The sequence below is a fragment of the Callospermophilus lateralis genome, unplaced genomic scaffold, assembly GCF_048772815.1.
Source record: "Callospermophilus lateralis isolate mCalLat2 unplaced genomic scaffold, mCalLat2.hap1 Scaffold_44, whole genome shotgun sequence".
Classification (NCBI taxonomy): Eukaryota; Metazoa; Chordata; class Mammalia; order Rodentia; family Sciuridae; genus Callospermophilus; species Callospermophilus lateralis.
In genome coordinates this window covers 792,337-805,928 of record NW_027514389.1, presented here as the reverse complement: position 1 = coordinate 805,928, position 13,592 = coordinate 792,337, and the positions used below count along the sequence as shown (strand labels likewise).

General features: G+C 48.4%; 1 pseudogene; it reads left to right on the top strand.

The window, feature by feature from the left end:
• The first annotated feature begins 365 nt into the window (after nt 1–365).
• LOC143389178 (monocyte to macrophage differentiation factor pseudogene) lies at nt 366–1,174 on the top strand (annotated as a pseudogene).
• The last annotated feature ends 12,418 nt before the right edge of the window (nt 1,175–13,592 follow it).

Genomic DNA, 13,592 nt, shown 5'->3' with positions numbered 1-13,592 from the left:
ACACCTCGTAGAGGGCATGGATGTAGCTCCCTTCATGAGGTAGCTCTTTCTTTTCTTATTACTCCTGGGAGTTGTGTGATTAAGAAATTTTTTCTGGGGGCGGGGTGCGGGCACCCGGGGGCGGAGGACCTGGGGAGGCGGGAGGCGGGAGGCGCAGGGGCCGTTTAAGCGGCCTCCCTCACGCCCCCAGCCGCCCGATCTGGCCCGGGCCCTGTCCCGACCCCCAGCGTGGCCCACTCCGGCCCAGCGGCTCCACCGGGCACGCAGGCGGCCTCTGGAGCAGCCCAAGCCCATGAGGGCCGCGCGCCCTGCCGCCGGTGATGACGAGATGGAGCTCCTGGCCCCCGAGGAGGAGCGGAGGATCAATGCGGTTCAAGAATCGATTCCAGCATTTCATGAACCATCGGGCTCCAGCCAATGGCCGCTACAAACCAACTTGCTATGAACATGCTGCTAACTGTTACACACATGCATTCCTCATTGTTCTGGCCATTGTGGGCAGTGCCCTCCTCCATCGGCTGTCTGATGACTGCTGGGAAAAGATAAAAGCATGGATTTATGGGATGGGCCTTTGTGCCCTCTTCATCGTTTCCACAGTATTTCACATTGTATCATGGAAAAAGAGTCACTTAAGAACAGTGGAGCATTGTTTTCACATGTGTGATAGAATGGTTATTTATTTCTTCATTGCAGCATCTTATACTCCATGGTTAAATCTCCATGAACTTGGACCCCTGGCATCTCATATGCGTTGGTTTATCTGGCTCATGGCAGCTGGAGGAACCATTTATGTATTTCTCTATCATGAAAAGTACAAAGTGGTTGAGCTCTTTTTCTATCTCACAATGGGATTTTCTCCTGCCTTGGTGGTGACGTCAATGAATAACACCGGCGGACTTCAGGAACTTGCCTATGGGGGCTTAATTTATTGCTTGGGAGTTGTGTTCTTCAAGAGTGATGGCATCATTCCCTTTGCCCACGCCATCTGGCACCTCTTTGTGGCCACAGCAGCTGCCGTGCACTACTACGCCATTTGGAAATACTTATACCGAAGTCCTACAGACTTTATTCGACATTTATGACCAGTCTGGACTAGGTCTCCAAACAGTATTATCTCAACTGTGGCACTTGGGAGTGGGGTAAGAGCTGAAAATTGCACAGGGAAAAAAAAAGCAATGCACTGACTTTCTTTATATCCTTTGAATACAATTACTGTGAAAGGTTAAAAGCTGTGTTCTGGATTTCCCCCATCACAGCAAACAAATAAGGCAGTGAGTTCATTATTCATTCCATTCCACTATCATGAAGGACTCTGGAGAGACTTTGGCCAACTGATGTTTACAAACCAGAATTTTGTATTTTAATTTTACAGATTTTACTACATGATTTTTCTAAATTAGTAGGTCACGTTATAAAAGTCAGTGCAATAACAAAACTTCCTTTTTAAGAAAAAATGTTCTTTCTATCACTTTCCCATTCACTGTGTAAAGAATCATGAACAGAACTTACACTACTTTTTACCATGTTTCATCTTGGCATAACATGGATATTTTTTAAATAGAAACTTTAGTTTTTTGTAAATTTTTTAAAAATATTTCATTGACCTGCATCTCTGCGGCTCCTCATTCATGTTGTGAATTTTTGCTGCAAGCAGTCAACATTCCACAAATGAACAAACATTATACCTCTTCTGATAGTTTTATGAAGTGTGGAAAAATTGCCAATTTTTAAAAACTGCAGTTTTCCAAACTTTTCTGCCAACCTCTGACTCTGAATTCAGTACTGCTTTGGGCCATACACTTGACACAGTTTGGCTTACCAGTGATGGAAAAGCATTTTGATATCATTAACTTTTTCAAAAGATCCAACTTTTCTCTATGCCTTTGCCATGTTTTCTTCAGGGTCTCTTTCAACAGTGGATGAGTATTCTGTGTATTATGCTAGTATTGTTGGGCTGGCCATCCGCTGAAAACTTCTCAAGAGCATTATGAATTACAGTGAAGAGTGGTATTGCCTGTTCTGTGCCCAACAGGTTAGGTCACTGTCACTTAGCTTATAGTATCAGTTTGATATTCATTTTAAATTGTGAAATCAGATTATAAATTCACATTTCTGCCTTTCCTCTGCATCTCCCGATATACTTTTTTTTTTAACTACAAAAATATTTAAAGCATTGTTTGACAGGTAGAAACTTGTATCTGTAGTCCATGAGTTATATCCTGGCTCAATGGAGTAGTATTTATATATTATTTTTGTTTTTCCTCAGTGTGTTGTATTACAGCTAATGTGTTAGTTGCCTTGTTGGTTAACCTCTCTTGTTGGTGTTGTAAGAAATGAAATAACCTTGCCCTTAGTTTGGGTGCCAATACTGCCTATTTTCTAGCAATGCACTTGCTCAGTGGAATTGTTGAATTGATAATTAGCTTATTAATTCAAATTTTGTACTGATGTAGCTTTAAAAGAGAGTTTATTTTGTGTGTATGTTTAGAACTCTATGATTTTGCTAAATTATAGGGGAATAGAACTGATGTTTGCCAATGAGTTCTTAATTAGGCAAGGTACCCAGCGACATCACCACCCAGACCACCTCTATCTGCATGATTCTGAACATCTGGATGCCTGTTGTTTTACTGTGTATATTTTATGTTTAACAAATGAACTTTTATAGATTGATTTAAAAATCTGCTTAAAAGTTACACTGTCAAAAACCACTAAAATGTATGTAAAAATTGTGCTGTAGATTAGAATAAAATTGTTACTTGGATTAAAAAAAAAAAGAAATTTTTTCTGCCATCTCATCTGCCACATGATGACTATTGGCCACCCAGTCACAGTGGAGCACGCCTGTAATCCCAGCCACTCAGGAGGCTAAGTCAGGAGGATCACAAGGTGACGCCAGCCTCATCAATTTAGTCAAGGCCCTGAGCAGCTCAGGGAGATCCTGTCTCCAAATAAAATAAAAAATGGGGCTGGGGATGGGGCTCAAGGGTAAGTCACCCCTGGTTTCAATTCCCAGTGCTGCCCCCTCACCTCCCAAAAAAGTCAAAGTGGACATTATTTTGTTTTCTTTTTTCTTTCTTTTTCATAATATTTTTACTCATTCACTGTTTTTATGATTGACTCACACTAGCTCTGTACCTGTCTTCTGCTACATAGCCAGGTACCCTGCTGCAGGCTTGGGGAAGTATTTTACCTGTGGCTCCTCGCAGCTGTGTGCCTGTGTGTGCAGATGCCATGAATCTCATTTCCCTGTTTTCCAGATCAACTCTTGAGGTTCAGAAAGAGGCTTCACAGTCATCCTGTGTCCAGTGCTGGCTGAGGGCCAGGGTGACTGTGAGTCCCTTGGCGCTCTGTGACCCCTGTGAGTCCTCTGAGCTCTCTGTGGCTCAGTTTTTCATCACTAGACCACTCTCCATCCATCATAGAATCTCTCCATCTTTTCCCCTTGTATAATTTGATGGTTCTTTGATTCTCTGAGGTGGTTTCTGGGTCAATGCTTTATGGAGATCATGAAAATGTCACTTCTTCCAAGGGCTATTTTTCTGTTTTCTAAAGGGGCCTTAATCTCAGGAGCTTGGCTCTGCAAACCTCTCTCTCTCTCTCTCTCTCTCTCTCTCTCTCTCTCTCTCTCTCTCTATATATATATATATATATATATATATATATATATATATATATATATATAATTACTCACCACATCCCCTCCACCTTGGATTAATGAAGTTCTGAGAAGGTGGAACCTTCTCAGGAATGACACCTTGAGCCAGTTCATCTGGTAAATCAACCCTATGAATGTGCCTGAGAAGAAAAGATAAAATTTGTCCTCTTCCACATAGGAGAGAGGAAACAGGAACACAGTGGAAATTTGAGACATCCATCAGTCTGCATCATCCAGCTTCTCGAAAAAAATAGCCTAAGGCCTCGTGTCACCCATAAATTACCACCTAAAAGAGCCTGGGCCCCCTGCTCCAGTGAGTCCCCTGGATGCTCCTTTATCAGGAGTAAAAAGAAAGGGATTCAACTCAGGGGTTCTTGACCCCTGAGCCCCGTCCCCAGCCCTATTCTGTATTTTGTTCAGAGACACGGTCTCAACTGAGTTGCTCAGGGCCTTACTAAGTCACACTCTCGGGGTTTTCTGTCTTTCTGGTTCAACAGGAGATGGGCCTGGGCCTGCTCAGCGCAGGTGGCAGGAGGGCCACTTCCACCCCAGCAGTTGAGGGCCATGGGGACAAGTCCTCGAGAATGCATGCTGGGGTAGGAATTAGAAAAGAACCCTGTGGTCCAAGTGTCTCAGGATGGCTAGAGCCAGAAGTGACCCCCCAGTTCCCCATACTGGCTGCTGAGTGGCAGACAGTGGGAAATTCAGTGGCTCTCATTGAAGAAGCCCTGGCTCAGGAGCTAGGGGACACAGTACCAGGCCACCCCTGGGTCCCTGCCACTGGCTGTTCCCTTGCCCATGAAATCCGAGTGAATGGCACAGGCTCATGGGCAGCATTCTTTGGTCCCCCCAAGTCCCCTGATGTGACCGAACAAGATCAGGGTGAAAGTGCTTCCTGCAGCCTTGAGGGCAGATGGTGTCAGCCTGTCCAGCTTCTGGGGGAGCTCAGGGCACCCTGGGTGGCATTGGGGACCAGGGGTTCTGCAGCCACCACCTGATAGTGTAGAAGTCCCCTCTCCAGGTCCCCTTACTTGATCTCCTCACTGGGTCCCCATCACTGGGTCCCCTCACTGGGTCCCCTATCTGGGTCCTGCCTGGCTGGCTGAGGGTGCTGCTCTGTCCACCCTGAGCCCCAGAGAAAGTTCCATGGGAAGGTGGCTCTGACCCGAGAACCTGCCTGTGGGGATGGAGCCCTGTGGTCTCCAGAACAGGACCCTGGTGCCCAGTCCCGGGGTCATGGTCGAGCAGCACTGAGGGATGTGACCTTGCCCCCAAGCCCAGGAGCAGGGGCTGTTACCTGGTGTCCAGGGAGCACGCAGCCCAGAAGCAGGCTGGGCTGTGACCAAGTCTGGACTGGGTCAGGAGCTGGGGCTCTGGGCAAAAAGGGGTTGTGGTGGGGGCGGAGGAGTATCTGGGACATGGGCACACTGTGGGTGACTCCTGACCTGCTGCTGACAGGCTGCTCCCCAGGGGACCTTCCAGCTCCCTGACCTGCTGACCCTCGTCTGACTCTGGGGCCCATGAGGGACAGGGGGAGAAGGTACAGTGTTGGATGAGGGCTTCTTCTCCTGACTTTCCACATGGGCCCTCTGGGGCAGTGGAACATCTTGATGTGTTGAGAGCCCATGGGGATGTCCTGACTCGGGGACCTTCCCAGGCCAGAGCCAGAAAGTGTCCACCCAAGCAGCTCCTGGCTTCAAGGCCCAACCCCACCCAATGCATTTAGAGACAGTGTCTCACTGAGCTGCTTATTTAGTACCTCACTTTTGCTGAGGCTGGCCTCCAGCTACAATCCTCCTGCCTCAGCCTCCCAAGCTGCTGAGATGACAGGCGTGGGCCTGTGCAGTATCCAGTCTTTTTAAAAATCTTAGATGATGAGTCTGGACAGCAGCCTTGACCTCCTCATTTCCTTCTGTGTGGGGCTAAGGAGGAAGATCAGCAGCTACTGTGCCAGGCCAGCTCCAGGTCATAGGCATCAGGCCATAGGCAGTGGTGTGGCCTGGTCCCAGTGGGAGCCTGTGGCCTAGTCCCAAGTGAGGCTTTGAAGAGCAGCCCTCTGGATATGCAGCTCCTACACCCTGGAAAATTCCAGTAGCACTTAGTGTGTCCACAAAACCACAAAAATGTCACCATAGTCGGTTTTAGAATGCTGCCACCCCTGTCCCCATCAGCTGTCCACAGCCCCTCTGCTGCTGTGGCCTGTCCATCACCCCGACCTCAGGCAGCGGAAGGCTGATTTCTGTCCCTTAGCCTTATGTGGTTGTGTGAGTGGTGTGACTGACAGGCTTCACCCCTGTCCTCCAGGCTCTTGAATCTCCTGTGGCTGAGGAGCACCCATTGTGTGGGGCCTTCACCAGCTCATGGATCTGTGCACTCATCAGTGCTGAGAGCCATAGCCAAGTAGGAATAACGCATGGCATTTTTGGTTGAAAGGTGACCCTGCTCAGGGATTAGGGTGGCTCCAGGTTTAGGGTGGATCCTGCTGGATTAGGGTGGCTCCGGGTTTAGGGTGGATCCTGCTGGGAATAGGGCATATCCTGCTGCCTCAGGCGCCCACTCCTTGAGTTCCCATTGAGTTCTCAAGGGGTTCTGAGAGAATTGGTATGCAGAGCCTGGTGGAGGGAGTGTATTTTCCCAGAACGTGCGTGTAGAGTGCCGGTGAGAGTTCGGGAATAAAAAGTTGCTGTTTGACTCTAAAAGGCTGTGTGGTGGCTCGGTTATTTTGTGCTCAGCCAGACTGCGGCATATCAGCTCGAACCCATCGGGGCGTTTGGCTGTGGGAGTAATACTGTTGCAGATGTGTGGGGACTGCGGTTTTTTTCTTTTGGATCTGTGTGGAGGAGTGGAGCTGCTGTGTCACATGGCACCTTTGACCTTCCAAGGAACTGCTAATAGGATGGCTTTATTGCCACACTTCTACCAGTAATGTCTGGATGTCTTGGTTTTACCACCTGCCACTTGACATCTTTAACTGTCCACCGTAGATGTCCTTGTGGGTGTGGGGTGGCCTATCACTTGATTTGCATTTGCCAAGGGCCAGTGAGACTGCATTTTTTGTGTTTTACTGGCTATTTGTATATCTTTGTAGAAATATCTGTTTTTATCCTTGACCCTTTTTTATTATGTTATCTTTTTATTATTGAATTGTAAGAGCTCTTTATATATTGAGGATACTAGACCTTTTCCACGTGTGTGATTTGTGAGTATTTTTTTTATTCTTTGAGTTGTCTTTTCAGTGTTTGAACAGGGTTTTTGACATTAACGAGATTTGAATTTTGATTTAAAGCTCCAGTTGATTGTCCTGGAGGTATATGTGGCTCAGTGTTAGAGTGCTTGCCTAGTGTGCCCAAGGCCCTGGGTTCCACATCCAGCATCACATCCACATACAAAAATCAAAGAATTGCAGTTTATCTGCTTTTTCTTTTGTGTTTTTGGCCTCATATTTAAGATATCATTGTCCATCCAGGAGCAGTGGCACACACCTGTAATTTCAGAGTCTGAGGAGGCTGAGGAGGCTGAGACAGGAGGATCACGAGTTGGAGGCCAGCCTCAGCAAGGACCTAAGCAACCCAGCAAGATCCTGTCTCTAAACAAAAATTAAAAGGGCTGGATCTGGGGCTCTGTGGTGGAGCCTCCCAGCCCCAAACAAAATCAATAAAATAGGGGTTCTTGGGGGCCGTATCCTCCTGTGCTGAAATTACAAGCATGCACCACTGTGCCTGGGGCCCGGTCACTGTTGATCATGTTCTTTCTCCTCTGAAGGATGATTAAGATCCTAGCCCAGATGGAGGGTATCCACATCAGTGAGAAGGCACTAAACCACCTGGAGGAGATTGGCACCAAGATTGGCACCACTCTGAGGTGAGGCGGTGGCCTCCTGGACCCAGGTGGAGGCTGCACAGGGCTCAGGCTATCTCTGGGCTTCCAGGTGTGACAAGTCCTGGGACATCCCAGAGAAGCTACCTAGCTTAGACTGCTGAGCGTCTGAGGTTGGTTGTGAAAGATAGATTGATGAGAGAGGTCCCCTTGTCCTGCCGCTGACACTCCCTCTGCAGGAGGTCACCAACTCTGTCACCATCCTCTGGGACAGGAGATGGACAGAACCAGAACCTAGGCTCCCTGGGAGACTCGTCAGCACAGCCTCTCCCCTGGCCCCTGGCCCCTTGCTCCTGTCCAGATGCATGAGGACAGTGGGCTCTCCAGACCAGGAAGGGAGTCCCCTACAGTCCATGAGGCCCTGTGACCCATTTTCTTACCCCCACATGTCCCTTGGTTCCAGCTGAGCCTACAACTGAAGCCTCCTGTGTGGTGGCTTCACTGAATTTTAACCTCTCTTAGCTGGAGACCCACAGGGATGGGGCCATGATTCTGTTGATTTATTGTGACATTGGGCTAAGGAGCAAATCCAGGGACTTGCAAGTGCTAGGCAGGTGCCCTACCACTGAATCCTGTCCCCAGCCCTCTTTTGCATTTTATTTAGAGATAGGATCTCTCTGAGTTGCTCAGGACTCCCTAAATTGCTGAGGCTGGCCTCCAAATTGCCATCCTCCTGTCTCAGCCTCCAGAGCCTTTGGGAAGCCACTGTGCCTGGCTTGAGGAATTTCTAGACTAGGGTTAAGATGTGAGGACCAGGACTTATGTCACACTGGTGGCCTTCCTGATGGGGCTGTGACTGTGATGTTCCCAGTTGTGGAAGCTCTCTCCTTTGCTGGCTCCACAACAACCAGCCAGAGCCTGCAGGGGGTCCATCTGGCAGAGTCCTGCTGCCCGTGGACCTGAGGGGGGACCTCTGGGCCTGGCTGGACTCCTGGCCCAACTGTCCACTGCAGGTTCTTGGTGCAGCTATTGACTCCAGCCAACATGCTGGCCAAGATCAACGGGAAGGACAGCATCAAACAAGAGCCCATGGAGGAGACCAGCAAGCTGTTCATGACGCCAAATCCTCAGCCAAGATCCTGGATGACCAGCAGGACAAGTCCATGAAGGGACCTGGGAGGCTCTCCATGGAGACTGCGTCCCCATGAAGGCAGCGTGCACCACCTGGGCCGGGCCTCCCCTCTCCCATGAGCTCTGCGGTGTGGTTAGTTCTGTCTGAAGAGTTTTTTGTTTTAAATTATAACTATTTGGGGATTGTTTTGCTGGAATCCTCCCTCCCCTGAAGTGCTTTCAAATAATGTCTTAAATGTTATTTGGACACCACCCCTCCCCCTCCATCTCCCTCCCTTCCTCCCTCTCTCTCCCTCTTTTAAACTTTTTTTTTTTTTAGGGGCAAGGAATAACTAGGATTAAACCCAAGGACATTTTTATTCAGAGACAGGGTCTCACTGAGTTTAACAGGGCCTTGCTGAGTTGCAGAGGCTGGCCTTCAAACTGCAATCCTCCTGCCTCAGAATTCCAAGCCACTGGCATGACAGGCGTGTGCCACCATACCCAGTTGGCCATATCTTAATTATCTACTATTGTTATACATATTTCTTCCAACATGGCTTGGGCTCAAGGCCAAAGGTGTGGGTTCTGGGCACTATCCCCAGGAAGGGTGCCTCTGTGTTTTCCACTGTGTGCTGTTGAGATTTCTCTGAGGTCAGGCCCTGGGACAAGCTCACTTGTCACAGGGAACAGTGGGGTCCAGGGTGAATCCTAAGCTTTACCTCCACCTCTGTCCATAATCTCCTCATCCACTCTGTCCCATGTCCCCACACCCTGGCTGCTGAGGTCCTGCCCATGTGGGGGATGCCTCTGTGTGCTCATGCACACTGTGCTCGGCCTATTGGGAAGGAACCTTCTGGTATGGCCAGCTGTCAGGGACTGCCCCCTCCCACTCACTCAGTGGCCCTCTAACCCTGAAATGGTCAGTGATGGGGATATGCTAAAGGGACCAGGAGCCAACAGAAGGCTCTCAATGGCCCAGCAGGACCAACCTGAGCAACCAGAGAGAGTCGTTCTGGGTTTTAACCCAGTGCGCAGTGATGTGAGTCACACTGACATCACAGGAACTTGGTCAACACAGGGGGCTGGGCTCGGCCATCTGTGGGCTCCAAGTCAATGAGGTAAATGTGTAGCCCAGGAAGCCAAGCCCATGATGCTGCCCTCCACAGGTAGACAGGAGAGGAGGGACTATGTGGGTGTGAAGCGTTCCCTCGAACGAGTCAGGAGGTGTTGGTCAATGCCAACTGGAAGTGTCCGCAGCAAGAGCCTTGACAGACACAGGGTACGGTGGACTCCCCACACCCAGGGTCCCAGTCAGGCAATGAGCTCAGCTGAGGGACATAAGCACAGTTCCTGAAAAGTCCTCCCTCAAACTGCTGAGGTCACCCAGAACAAGGGAAATTGAAGAAAAGGTTACATCCCAGAGAAGCCTCTAGTGATGAAACAACAAGGTCCATGGCTGGGATTTTATGACAGAAAAAGGGGCATCAGGTAAAACGGAAGGTGGTGGGTGCAGGTGGTGATGGTGCAACTATAAAACATGATGGGTGACACACAGGAACGCACTGCTACTGTCACACTGCTCTGCAAGTCTAAAACTGTTCTAAAATTCTAAGTTGCCCAGGGCCTCACATGGTCGTCAAAAGTTCCAAGAAGTCGTGTGCAGTGGGGTCGGCCTGTCATCCCAGCACCTCCAGAGGCTGAGGCAGGAGGATTGCAATTGGAGGCCAGCCTCAACAATTTAGGAAGGCCCTAAGCAACTCAGGGAGACCTTGTCTCTAAATAGAATATAAAATAGGACTGAGGATGCAGCTCAGAGGTTGAGTGACCCTGGGTTCAATCCCTGATACCCCCCAAAAGATGGAAGCCAACTGGCCATGAGAGCCCAGAGCGCCCTGGTCCGCACCCCTCCCTTGGTGCTTGGAACTGGCCTCACTAGAGTCCTGGGTATTTGGAGGTTGTGGTCTTTAGATCTGACCTCTAAGGGCAGGTTTCACCCTGGCCCCACCTCTGACCCAGGCCCCAACCTTTCCCAGGAACAGGCCAGAGGCTGCAGTGACAGCAGGCTCCAGCTGTGGGTTGGGACAGAGATGCCCTGGTGACCAGAGGGGTCTTCTCATTCCTGCTCCACAGGTGTTGGGGAGGTGGCCAGCTGGCTCTGGGCAGAGGTGCCCCTGGGTGGGCAGGTGGGGTGGCTGAAGGGCCTGATGACCACATTCATCTCCCAAAGGAAGTTTTGACCAGTGACAGGCAGTGTCTCCATCCATGATGGGCAGGACACAACCCAGGCAGGAGCAGGGGATTTGTCACATCTTATTGCAGCGACATGCCATCTAGCGACCATGACAGCACCCCCATTTTTGGTGCCATTTCAGCTTGAGCCTGAAAAATGATTGTGATGTTTAGGTGAAGGGGGGGGTGGCTGGTCCCCGGAAGTGGTTGAGGTGGTCACAGCTGGGCCCAGGCTCTGGGGTGCCTCCCAGCATGGGATTGGGTGGCCCATCAATCCCAGCTTCCTGCCCACTCTCAGGGGTCTCAGTGGGAGTGGGAACCCAGAACAGGAAGGGCTTTTTTTGTTGTTTTGGCACCTGGGACCAAACCCAGTGTCCCTTACCCACTAACACCATCTCCAGCCCTTTATATATTTTATTTAGAGCCAGGGTCTCGCTGAGTTGCTCAGGGCCTCTCTAAGTTGCTGAGGCTGGCCTCCAACTTTCAATCCTCCCCCCTCAGCCTCCCAAAATGCTGGGATGACAGGTATTTGCCACCCAGCCAGGCTCCTTTCTGTTATTGAGCCTCGGTTTCCACATCTGTAAGATGGGCCTCTGTCTCCTATCGCTGGAGGGTGTGATCATATCCCATGGACCTGGGAGGTGATGTGTGATCAGCCACCCAAGCAGCCTGGATTAAGAGGAGCCCCCAATCCTGGTCCCTCCAGGAAGAGGACCTGGCAGTCTGTCAACAAGGAGACCCCCTTGATGGTTCCACCCTCCCCTCCCAGTGATAGACCAAACCTGATTTTCTCTTAAAATTGGGAGCCATCTCGCCACAAAGCCATGAAAAGCTAATTTTGGCTTTAGTATAAATTACTGTAAATTCTGAACCTGCTTGGAATGCCTGCCAGTGCCTTGAACTCACCCATGGCTGGCTCTCTGACCAGATAGCAGCCCTCTCTGAAACTTAGTGACACCTTACAAATCTTGGCCTTCCCAGGCCAGACAATGACCCTCTCTGAGGCTCTAATGACCTTCATAAATTCTGATGTTGCGGCCAACAAAAATGTAAACTACCAACAGTGTGATGCTTGTCAGAGTTCTGTTATCTGTAACGCACCTTTGTGGAACTTTCTGGGCTATAAAGCTGGGCTGCAGGAAAGCTATGGCTGCTGTCTCATTCCCGTAGTTTTGGGTGGGAGAGACAGCCCCACCAGTGGAAATAATAAGCTTGCTTTAGTTTGACTTTAATTGGAGTCAGTGGTCTTTTCTTGTTTCCTGGTCTAACTCCCCATTATTCACATGGCTTCTGACCTTCAAATTCCCTGTGTACTCTAGTCCTTGGGGTTAAATTTTCCTGTAGTTTACAAGTCTAGTCCAATTATTATTTTTTCTTTACAACACCACATAAATATTTGATGGAATGTTCAGAATGATTCTACAGGTCATTACAATAAAGTGGTCTTACATAGAAGGGAAAAATCTTTAATTGGGACACATTAACTATACTATTTTACTTAGAAGAGAGTCATTATTTTTTAATGTCACCTGATTTCCTAATTTTTCCCTTTTTTATTCTTATGTGAAAGACTCACAAGGGTAAAGCAAAATCTTTTAAAACTGGCCTCCAGTTTTTGGAGAAAAAAATTAAAAATAAGGCACCCCTTCAAAATTAAACATGGGAAAAAGTGATTGATCATTTTGAAACTGGAGGTTTTTTTAGATGAAACTGAATTTCCCTATAACCAGTCTTCTCTGGGATCCTGACTCACAAATTTTGAAGAATAAAATCTATGGACACTCAGTGAAAATAAGAGTAAAAAGAATAAGATTTAGTTAAGCAGGAGAAAATAGAACTCAACGACATGAGAGAGGACATGATCACAGAAAAACCCATTTTGGTGTGGCAGCTTTGGAGTATAGGTATGGTTTTGAGAAGAGCATGAGGCAAAATCTACTTAAAAAAATATTGAAAAAAGCATCCTGGTTACCCCCTGGGTTCACATCTGTCTTTTCTGTATCTCATTCTTCTTCCTGTAACTTCCACCTGGATTCATCCCTGGGAAAAATGATTTGGTTGAAGGTACTCCCACAAGTGATCCTCAAGGGTTTTTACATTTGAAATAGGCCTTAATGGTGCTTATTAACATATCTATCCATTAGCCTCCAGGTGTGCTTGGAAGCTCTCCATTATCCGCCTGGTCATTTTACTATCTCTTCAACTTATCCTCAATCCAGGTGAGCAGGGAACCCTGGCTTTGGGAATGTGAAGTAAGAGCTGGAAATTCAGAGATTTATTCTGAATATGGATAGCTAAACCGGAGTTCTGTATATCAGACAGCTGTTCTGGACTTGAAATACTGCTCACATTAGATATAGAGAATTCAGGTGGCATGAGAACGGTGAGTTCAAAGCCAGCCTTACAACTTACTGGGGAGCTGAGCCACCCAGTGTGACCTTGTCTCTAGATAAAAATATAAAAATTGTCTGGGGTTGGGTGTCAGAAGATAAACATTTCTGGGATTAATTCCTGGTCACAAACAAACAGTCATATATAAAAAAAATCAAACAAACAAAAAAACTCAGGAGTAGCAAAAACACGGGTTCTTAAAATCACAGCTTATTTCCTGAAGAAACACAGGCAATGGAGTGGCCTTCTCTTTTGATGTCTCTCTTTACCACACAATCTGGGGTCAGGCCAGGATAGTGGCACTTCAAAAGTGGCACACAGATTCCCACGTAGGATTTCAGGAAGGCCCTGAAAACACTATACAGTGGTGGCAAAGAATGCCACG